Raw genomic sequence first — 8,447 nt, 5'->3', positions numbered from 1 at the left:
TTCTGCAGCGACACTACATGAGAGGGAGGTTGGCCAGATCCCTCCACCCTCATTCTCCAGGGTGGGCGCTGGGGAAGAAAGGAGCCAAGTGCATCACGGGCTTCCTGGGGCCACAGCCCCCAGTGCAGTTCCTAATTCTGCTCGCACTCGGGCCTCAGGCTTGGTGGAGCTGGGCACCGGGGAGTTGGTGGCAGCGCTGAGAGGTCCCCACTGCCCTGTCATGGCGTCTGCTCTCACAGTCCTCCTCCTCAGTGAGTATTGGAGATAGCCAGGAGTGTGTCCGTGGGGTGGGGGGGAAATCTGAGACCAGAGTGTAGGATCCAGTCACTCTGGGATCTGGTCCCTAAAGACCCATCTCTCCAGGCTGCTGGCTGGCCGGGCGGAGCGGGGTGTCAGGACATGAGTATCTGTGGGGAATGGGGCAGCTGGGGGAATTTCCACCTTAAGGACAAGGGATGTGGGTGGGGAGTGAGGGGCACCAGTCCCCTAAAGGGATGATCTTGTCAGACACCCAGAGGTGGGGAATGAGACCTTGCCCTACTCCTTACAGGGAAGGGAACCTGCTAGAACAACTCGGAGATTTTGTAAACATGTTTTCTTGGGGGTCTGTCCTGGGAGCCGCTTGCTCAAATGACCCAAATTTGGACCAGGAACCCCACAGGGTAGATCCCAATTCACCATTTGATTGTGATGGGGGCAGGGCTGGGTTCTGATCTCAGCTCCTCTGGGTCAATCCGGAGTCACCCCTTGTCATGGACTCTCAGATCGTGCCCACTCTTGGCCCCGTGTGGTCTGTGGGGGGTGCCCCTTTCAGTGCGACAGCCCTTCTTGGGGGTCCACTCTATCTCGGGGTCAGGCCCCTCCACCTCCTGGAGCCGCACCTCTCTGAGCCTTAGCACGTCTGTCTCTCGCTGTGGGCCCCCTCAGGGAGTCCACTCGCTCTGGACCCCTGGGGCCTCCACCCCCGAAGGGGTTGATGCCACCCTGTTCTCTAGACCGGAGTGACTCTCAGCCAGCATGAAACAGGAGGGGTTATTGAGAGTTGAACAGCACAGGAAACTCAGGGCCTCAGGCCTGGCCTCCCTCAGCCTAGCACAGCCCAGTCTCTCTGCATCCAGGTGGGCTCTGCCTGCTCCCCCCTCCAGCCCTGAGCCCCCCTGCTCCCAGCTGGGCTTCAGAGATCCCCTGCCCCAAGCCCCGTCTCTGTCCATTGTCTTCTCTCCAGGTAAACAGGGTTGTAAACCGGGGCCTCCTCTCCTCGCTTCTGTCCTCTGGCTGGAACCGGCTGGTTAGGTCACTGGGTCCTCACTCTGCAGCCCATTGTCCGCCCACTGGCCAGAACTGGCTGCGTCTCCTCAGCTGGGCCTCCGGGTCGCCAGGTCACTGGTCGCTGGGGTATCCATCCTCCCGGCCATCGGCTGGGTCCCCACGTCCTCTCTCCGGCCCTCTGTAACAATAAACTCCCTCTCCCCTCTCCTCGTTAAACCAGTAACCCCCAGGGAAACTGAGTCCTACCCCTTCTGCATGCAAACCATTGAACCCCCACCGAAAACAAGAAAATCCCCCACTTCGTCACACCCCTGACTGCAATGGGGGCAGGGACAGGTTCTGATCTCAGCTCTTTGAGGTCAATCCGGAGTCACCCCTGACTGCAGCAGGGGCAGGGCTGAATTGACCCTGCGTAACTAAAGGAATCAGAGATTGGAAATATCCTTTTCCCCCCTGCTGTGTCTCTCCCCGGCTGTGAGCCGCGGGACTGGGCCTGCACCCCAGGGACGGGCAGGTGGTAAAACGCTGGAGCGACAGATGGGCAGAGGATTGAATCAGATGGACATGGTTTGTGTCACCCCCACTTACTGCCTGTTTGTTTGTGAATCAGGGGTCCTACCCCAAACCCTCCATCTCTGTCTCAGTGTTTTCCCCAGGAATTGAAATTAGGGGGAGGGTTTCAAATTTATGGGGGTGGGGTCAGGGCCGATGAGGGGGGAGACCGTGAGGGTGAAGGGTTATATGGCACCCTAGTAAAAACTGAAAAATGTTTCATGACCATTTTATTAGATTTTAAAATCCTCACACAAATTAAAGTTGGCTACTCAAGCCTTCTATGAAGCACTACATCTACATCCTTCTTGGTTTCTTGTTATAATATTGCACAACTCTGTTAATGAGCTTCTTGAACGCAATGCATTAATCTTTGGTGGCTTCTCATGTGTCTGGTACTTCCATTCCTTCAGTTGATATGCTCATTAGTTCATTTACATGATCAGGGAAAAGACAACTTCTTTCAAAACACAAAATTCTATTCAATGATGAACAAGAACACTCAACTGTAGCTGTTGTGACTGGGAGTAGCAAGAGATGAATTCCTACTTCTTTCAGCCCAGGAAACATAGCATAAAGATCAGATCGAGCCACTAGTGATGATAAAAAAGAAGTTGAAGTCAAATCTTCATTCATTCGTCGTATGATATTCCACTCTGTGTTCAAATTCTCTATTCTGTCCTGAGCACATAGCAGCCCCATTGCTGGTAGTGCCTCACTTCACTCAACTGTTGGTGTTTTATAGGACAGGGGTCTGTAAAAGCTACGTAGAAGTTGAGTAGAACCTAGAAGTCGCTGTTGTAGATTTTTAAGAATCAAGTCTGTACTCTTTCAGTTATCTTAACAAACACTTCTTGTCCTTTCCACTTAAGGATTCAATGTAAATGCCTTCATTAGTCAACTTCTGGACAGAAGTCTTTGCTTCTTCCAGTACTTTTTCAATGGATAGCTCTCTGATTGATCCAAATGTAATAACGGCTGAAGTAATTTTAAGACAACAGCCAAGGATCGCTCGTGAGAAAGCCAGCGGTTTTTCCCAGGTTGGACTAATTTGAACTTCAGTCCCAGTGTATCTTCTACATTTTCCAAGATATTCAGTGTTTTTGGACTCTTGCTGGAAAAAAGAATATAATGAAGACATTAAATTTATAGCTTTTTTTAAAAAAATGCCTTTTGAAGAGTCTGCAGCTCGTACTAGTGCTAGTTGGAGTAGATGACCTCTGCAGTGTGTATAGGAGAGATTAGTGTTACACTTTTCTCTTGTGCTCCACCATGTCTTCCAGAAAAGTTTGCAGCTCCATCAAATGCACAAGCAGATATCTGTTTGGGGTCCAACTGACAAGCATTTAACTCTTCTAAGATGTGGGTTGTCACAGGTGTAGCCAATCTTTCTTCTATAACTTGAACATCTAGAAATCTATCTACTGGCCTACCACTGACATCAAGATAACGTACACAATGACTTACTACTTGATACCCATTTGCATCGGTGCATTCATCAGCCATGCATGCAAATTTTCTGAATGTGGTGAAAGAGTTCTTCACTTTTTCAACTGTGGAGTCTTTCATTGTTGCACCACATGCGTCTAGCCGGTCAGTTGAGTTTCTTGCAGAAAGATAGTGAGCATTTGCTGATCTTGTTTGGAACCAGTGTTCAACTTCAGGATGAACAAGTGACAATGCACTTACCACACACTACAAACTGGAGGCCAATGTTATCTCTTGCTTAAATAGAAAGTAGGATGCCACGGCTATGTTTGTTCGCATGAACTGTTATGTCTCCAGTATTCTTAACAGCCTCATTAACACTCACCGGTGTTGTCCTTGGTTAGTGCAGACTCAGAGTTCAGAGGTGCTTTCACATGAGTACACCTCCCAGGTGGGGCAAGAAGATACCTTGCTCGTTCCTCCAGCTGCTCACTGTTTGCTCTAGCCACTGCTGTTCATTGTGCCACCGTTCACTCCATTGCTTTGTTGCCAATGGCCCTGCACCATCACCTTCTGCTGCCACTGTGACCTCTGCAAGTTGGTCTCTTGAGGTTCCACCAGCTCTCAGAGATTTCAGCTGAGCTCTCAGTGGGGGAACCTCACGGCTAGTGTAGGCTGGCCATCTCTTCCACAGAAACACTGTCCCAGAGCAGATCTAAGCACTTAGACCTGATTATCAGTGATTTCAGCTGTCGTGGTCACTCAACAAAACAAAAGACTCTCTATGGAGCCTAATCACCTGTGTCTTTAAACAATGGAGAGGGAAAGGTCAGACAGTACTTGTGACTCAGGCAGACCATCAAGCAAAACACCTGTCCCCACCCTCTCTCATGATGCCCTAAATCAGCACAGGCTAAGTACAACTGCCCTTTACTCATACAATAAGAACAACAACATTTCATTCCCCCCCTACCCCGCAGTCAAGTGATTTGTAACCCAACTCCAGCCAAAATCTATCACGTGGGCAACACAGCTCTGTTTGCTGGATACCTAGGTAGATTAGGTGTGAATGTAAATACAATCTGGTCCTGAAGCCTTTTCCCCCCCCCCCCAGCTCATCACTAGCTGTCAGAGAGAGCTCCTAGACTTTGCTTACAAATCATCATTTGAAATTATTAGGTTGGGCAACATCACTGAAATGAATGCACTGACATGATCATAAAAACAACAGCTGTATAAGGAAGCTAGTCTGTTCATACTTTTCAAATCTAGTCTACTTTTTCAGAGACCTATTTTATGATACACTTTATATGCTTTTAAAGTGTGTCTTAATGTTTCAATTTCAATTCAAATGTCCAAACAGTCACTAAATTGGCAACACTGCACGTGACTAGTTCACAAAACTGAGGGGGGGGTGTTGGGAAAATTCAGAGCCATGGGGGGGGGGGTGGGGAAATCCCTGGGTGGGGTCACCTCTGGGGGGGGGGGGAGGTGGGGGGGAATGTCACCATCTGGGTGTCGCATCAGCACCAGGGCATGAGGTTCCTCCTCTACAAGGCTGGAGTTGGGAACTATCTGGCTCACACAGACCCTGCTGGCTCTGAGGCTGAATTTCCCATCACCAGCGCCAGACGGGAACAGAGCAGAAATTACACTTCTCGTTACAGCTAAAGAACAGGAGAAGCTGCCTACTTGGACTTTAGTGACCCTGTGCACATCATTGTAGCAGGTGAGGGGCCCAGTCCAGCATCTCGGCTCCCAGCCCCACCCTCAGCCAGATGCTCACGGGGTCTCCGTGAGCCCAGGTGCCCAGCAGATGGGATGTCCAGCCCAACCAGTGAAGGTTGGGTGGAGGGGGGATTTCTTGGCGCTGTGGTGCTTTTGTGCCCTGGAAACCAGGAGAGACCCTGACCCTGTCTCTGCCCCATCACTGACACTCCCCGCTGGGGAGGGGGCGCAGTGGCCGTGCTGGGGTCTCTCATGCCTGTCTCCCTCCCACCACAGAGCTCAGCTCCCCCAAACCCTCCATCTCCCTCAGCCCTAGCGGGGGGGGTCACCTTGGGGGGAGCCGTGACCGTCCAATGTCGGGGTTAGCACCGGGGTCTGGAGTTTGTTCTGGACAAGGCTGGGGCCAGGAACTCAGCAGCATGGGGCAGGGACTTGGCTGGGGTTAAATTTCCCATCCCCAAAGTGAGCCGGGCAGAGGGAGGCAGCAACACCTGCTATTATCCCCTGACTCGGATCCCCACACCTCGTGCAGCTGGTGGTAGCAGGTGAGAGGCCCAGCTCAGCGTCTCCACTCTCAGCCCCACCCCCAGCCAGCCCCACAGGGCAGCTCCACGCCAATGGGACACTCAAAGCCAGGCTCTGCCCTGAGCCCTGGGCCCAGCAAAGGGGACTGTCACGGATCCACCGGATCGGGGTTATGGTCCCAGCTTTGGAGCAGCCTCTGGGAGCCCTCGTCAATGTGCCAGAGCCCCTGGGGGTCTCACTGTTCCTTCAGGGCAAGCCCCACAGCTCCCCTGCCTCCTTAGGCTGGACCCCTGGCCCGGCTGCCCCCCGGCTCCCCATCGCGAGCAATGTTTGGTGAGTGCCACTGAGGCAGACCCTGAGGGAGCCTGGTACAATCTTGGGGAGCAACATGTCCCTCTGCAGGGCACTCTGCTGTGCAGGCACACTGGTTGGGCTAGGAGGCCACTGCACCCAGCACAGGAAGTTCCAGGTTTGCCCGGAGAGATGAACGTTATAGCCGGGTCCAGCCTGGCTCCCCAGAGCCCCTGCCAAGCGGTGCCCCCCTGGGCCCCTGATCTGTCCCTCGGCTCCCTCTCTGTTCAGGTTCCCGGGCGAGCCCCGGCCTCCCGCCTTTCCTCAGTCCTTGGCTGTCCGGCTGGTCACACCCAGCTGGCTTCCTGCGGGGGCTGGGCCATCCATGGTCGTTAGTTGGCGGCAGGTAGCAAATGTCCCGGAGATGGGCTTTGCCCAAATCCCAGACACCGTTCAGACATTTGTCGTGGCCTGGCCAGGAGCAAACAGCCTTTGTTCGTGACCTAGTTAACCATGCAACATAGAGGAGAAACTGAGGCAAACATGGAATTTGTACAAACTGTTTACAGAAAATTCCCACTCTGTCACAGGGAAGCCCAGCCAGGGAGCAGGGACGGAGTCACTGGGGGTGTTCGTGTGTTCCCCAGCGTGGGGGCAGCAGCTGCTGCTGGAGATTCATAACAGAGGGAGGGGAGATCCCTGCCCCCAGGGGGAGCTGCAGAACAGGGGGTCATTGACCTGTCCCCCTGCCCAGGCCCACATGTGGGGGGCCGGGGAGAGCTCAGCACCAGGAGGGGGAGAGGGAAGGGGAGAGGACACGTTGAGATAGCTTTTATATGGTTTTGCATCCTGTTAATCTCCAAATTTGTAATAAATACAGAACCACAAACCAGCCCCCCCGTGGGCGGTCCCCAGCCCCCCATCCCTGCTCCGGGAGTGTGTGTCACACCTAGGGGAGATGGGATTGCTCGAGGGGGGGCAGGGGGTCCCTCCTGCTCTAACCACTACACCCCGTCCCCTCCCAGAGCTGGGATAAATTACAGGGTCGCTGCCGGAGAATCAGGTTTATGCTGAGTTTCACTGGCAATAAAAGAAACAGCAAGCAGGCGCTGGCTCTGGACACACATCTCCTTTAGCAACTTAGGATCCAAATGTATCCCTCCCTCACAGGGGCCTGCACCGACAGCCCCTCTGCCTGGTCTCTGTCTCACATCACTTATCTAAGAACAGCATCGGCAGTGACTCTACCTGAGAAGGTGGTTTGTCAGGTTCCTCCACCCTCAAGCTCCAGGGTAGATTCTGGACCCAGCTGGGTCAGGAAGGAATCTCTGCCACGCTCCATGGGAGAGGGTCACTCGGTGGAGGGCACAGTGTGTGTGTGTGTGGGGGAGCCCTCCTCTGCTCTGAACTGCTGCTCCAGGGAGGCTAGACGGGCCTGTTGTGAAAGATCAGGGCAACCTCGGCACCTCTTGATACCTCCTGAGATTGCCCCATTCCCAGCTGGTCCCCAGACTGGGCAGCTCCCTGTGGGGCTGGGAGGTGATGGCGGGGGGGGGACCAAGGAGCTGCAGGAGGGGATGTGGTTTGCTGGGCATGGCAGGGATCTGGCTTTGTTCTGACCATGGTAGATTTGGCCTGGAGATTGTGAGAAACCATCTGATGAGGAGAAAGGGGCCAAGTGTATCACGGGCTTCCTGGGGCTTCAGCCCCCAGTGCAGTTCCTCATTCCGCTCGCACTCGGGCCTCAGACTCGGAGGTGCTCAGCACCGGGGTGTTGGTGGCAGCGCTGAGGGGCCCCCCACTGCCCCTTCATGGCATCTGCTCTCACCATCCTCCTCCTCGGTGAGTATCGGAGACAGCCAGGGCGTGTGCCCATGGGGTGGGGTGATCTGAGACCAGGGAGTGAGTCCATGGGTGGGGGATTCTGAGACCAGGGCATGTCCATGCGGGGTGGTGGGGGGAGAATCTGAGACCAGAGCGTGCACCCATAGGGGGAATTTGAGTCCTGGGCATCTGTCCATGAGGGGGGATCCAAAATCAGGTCATGTGACCCTGGGGGCGCGGATCTGAGACCTGGGTGTGTGCCCATGGGGGTCGGGGATCTGAGACCAGGGTGTAGGATCCAGTTGTTCTGGGATCTGGTCACTAATGAGCCGTCTCCTCTCCAGGCTGCTGGCTGGCCGGGCACAACAGGGTATGGGGAGGTGAGTATCAGTCTGTGGGGAGGATGGTAACATCAAGGATGTGGGGGGTTGCATGGGGTGGGGAAAAGAGGAACTGAGCCCTGAACTCCACAAAACTGAGCCCAAACTCCCCCTGTGAGCTCAGACCCAGCCCCGTTCTTCTGTGCCCTCCCTCGCAACCCCATGCAGTAACTAGGAGCCGAATCTGGCTCCTGGGATCTGACAAAGCGGATGGGAACCGTCCCTGGTTCTATGTCCTGCCCCCCACAGGCTGTGAGGATCGGGGGTGGGGAGTTGGGGCGGCCCGTGGATTTATTTCAGCTCATACAAACACTAACAGGATCCGTCTGTGGGCTCTAGATCCCCTCGGGGAACCGAAACGTTCACTGTCTGTGCAGCCATGGGGAGAACCCCCCAGATCTGCCCCTGCCCCCAGATCCACCCCTAACAGCTCCCTCCCGTGCTCTCACA

The 8,447-nt window shown here is 54.3% G+C and overlaps 1 long non-coding RNA gene across 1 annotated transcript; it reads left to right on the top strand.

Moving 5' to 3' along the window:
- Positions 1 to 7,998, top strand: LOC117888789. The gene is made up of 4 exons (XR_004648370.1): positions 1 to 251; positions 4,917 to 4,978; positions 7,422 to 7,635; positions 7,962 to 7,998. It is a non-coding gene; the product is annotated as an uncharacterized LOC117888789 (long non-coding RNA).
- The last annotated feature ends 449 nt before the right edge of the window (positions 7,999 to 8,447 follow it).

Source organism: Trachemys scripta, chromosome 16, assembly GCF_013100865.1.
Source record: "Trachemys scripta elegans isolate TJP31775 chromosome 16, CAS_Tse_1.0, whole genome shotgun sequence".
Taxonomy (NCBI): Eukaryota; Metazoa; Chordata; order Testudines; family Emydidae; genus Trachemys; species Trachemys scripta.
The sequence above is the reverse complement of the archived record's forward strand: the minus strand, read 5'-3'. Positions and strand labels throughout refer to the sequence as shown.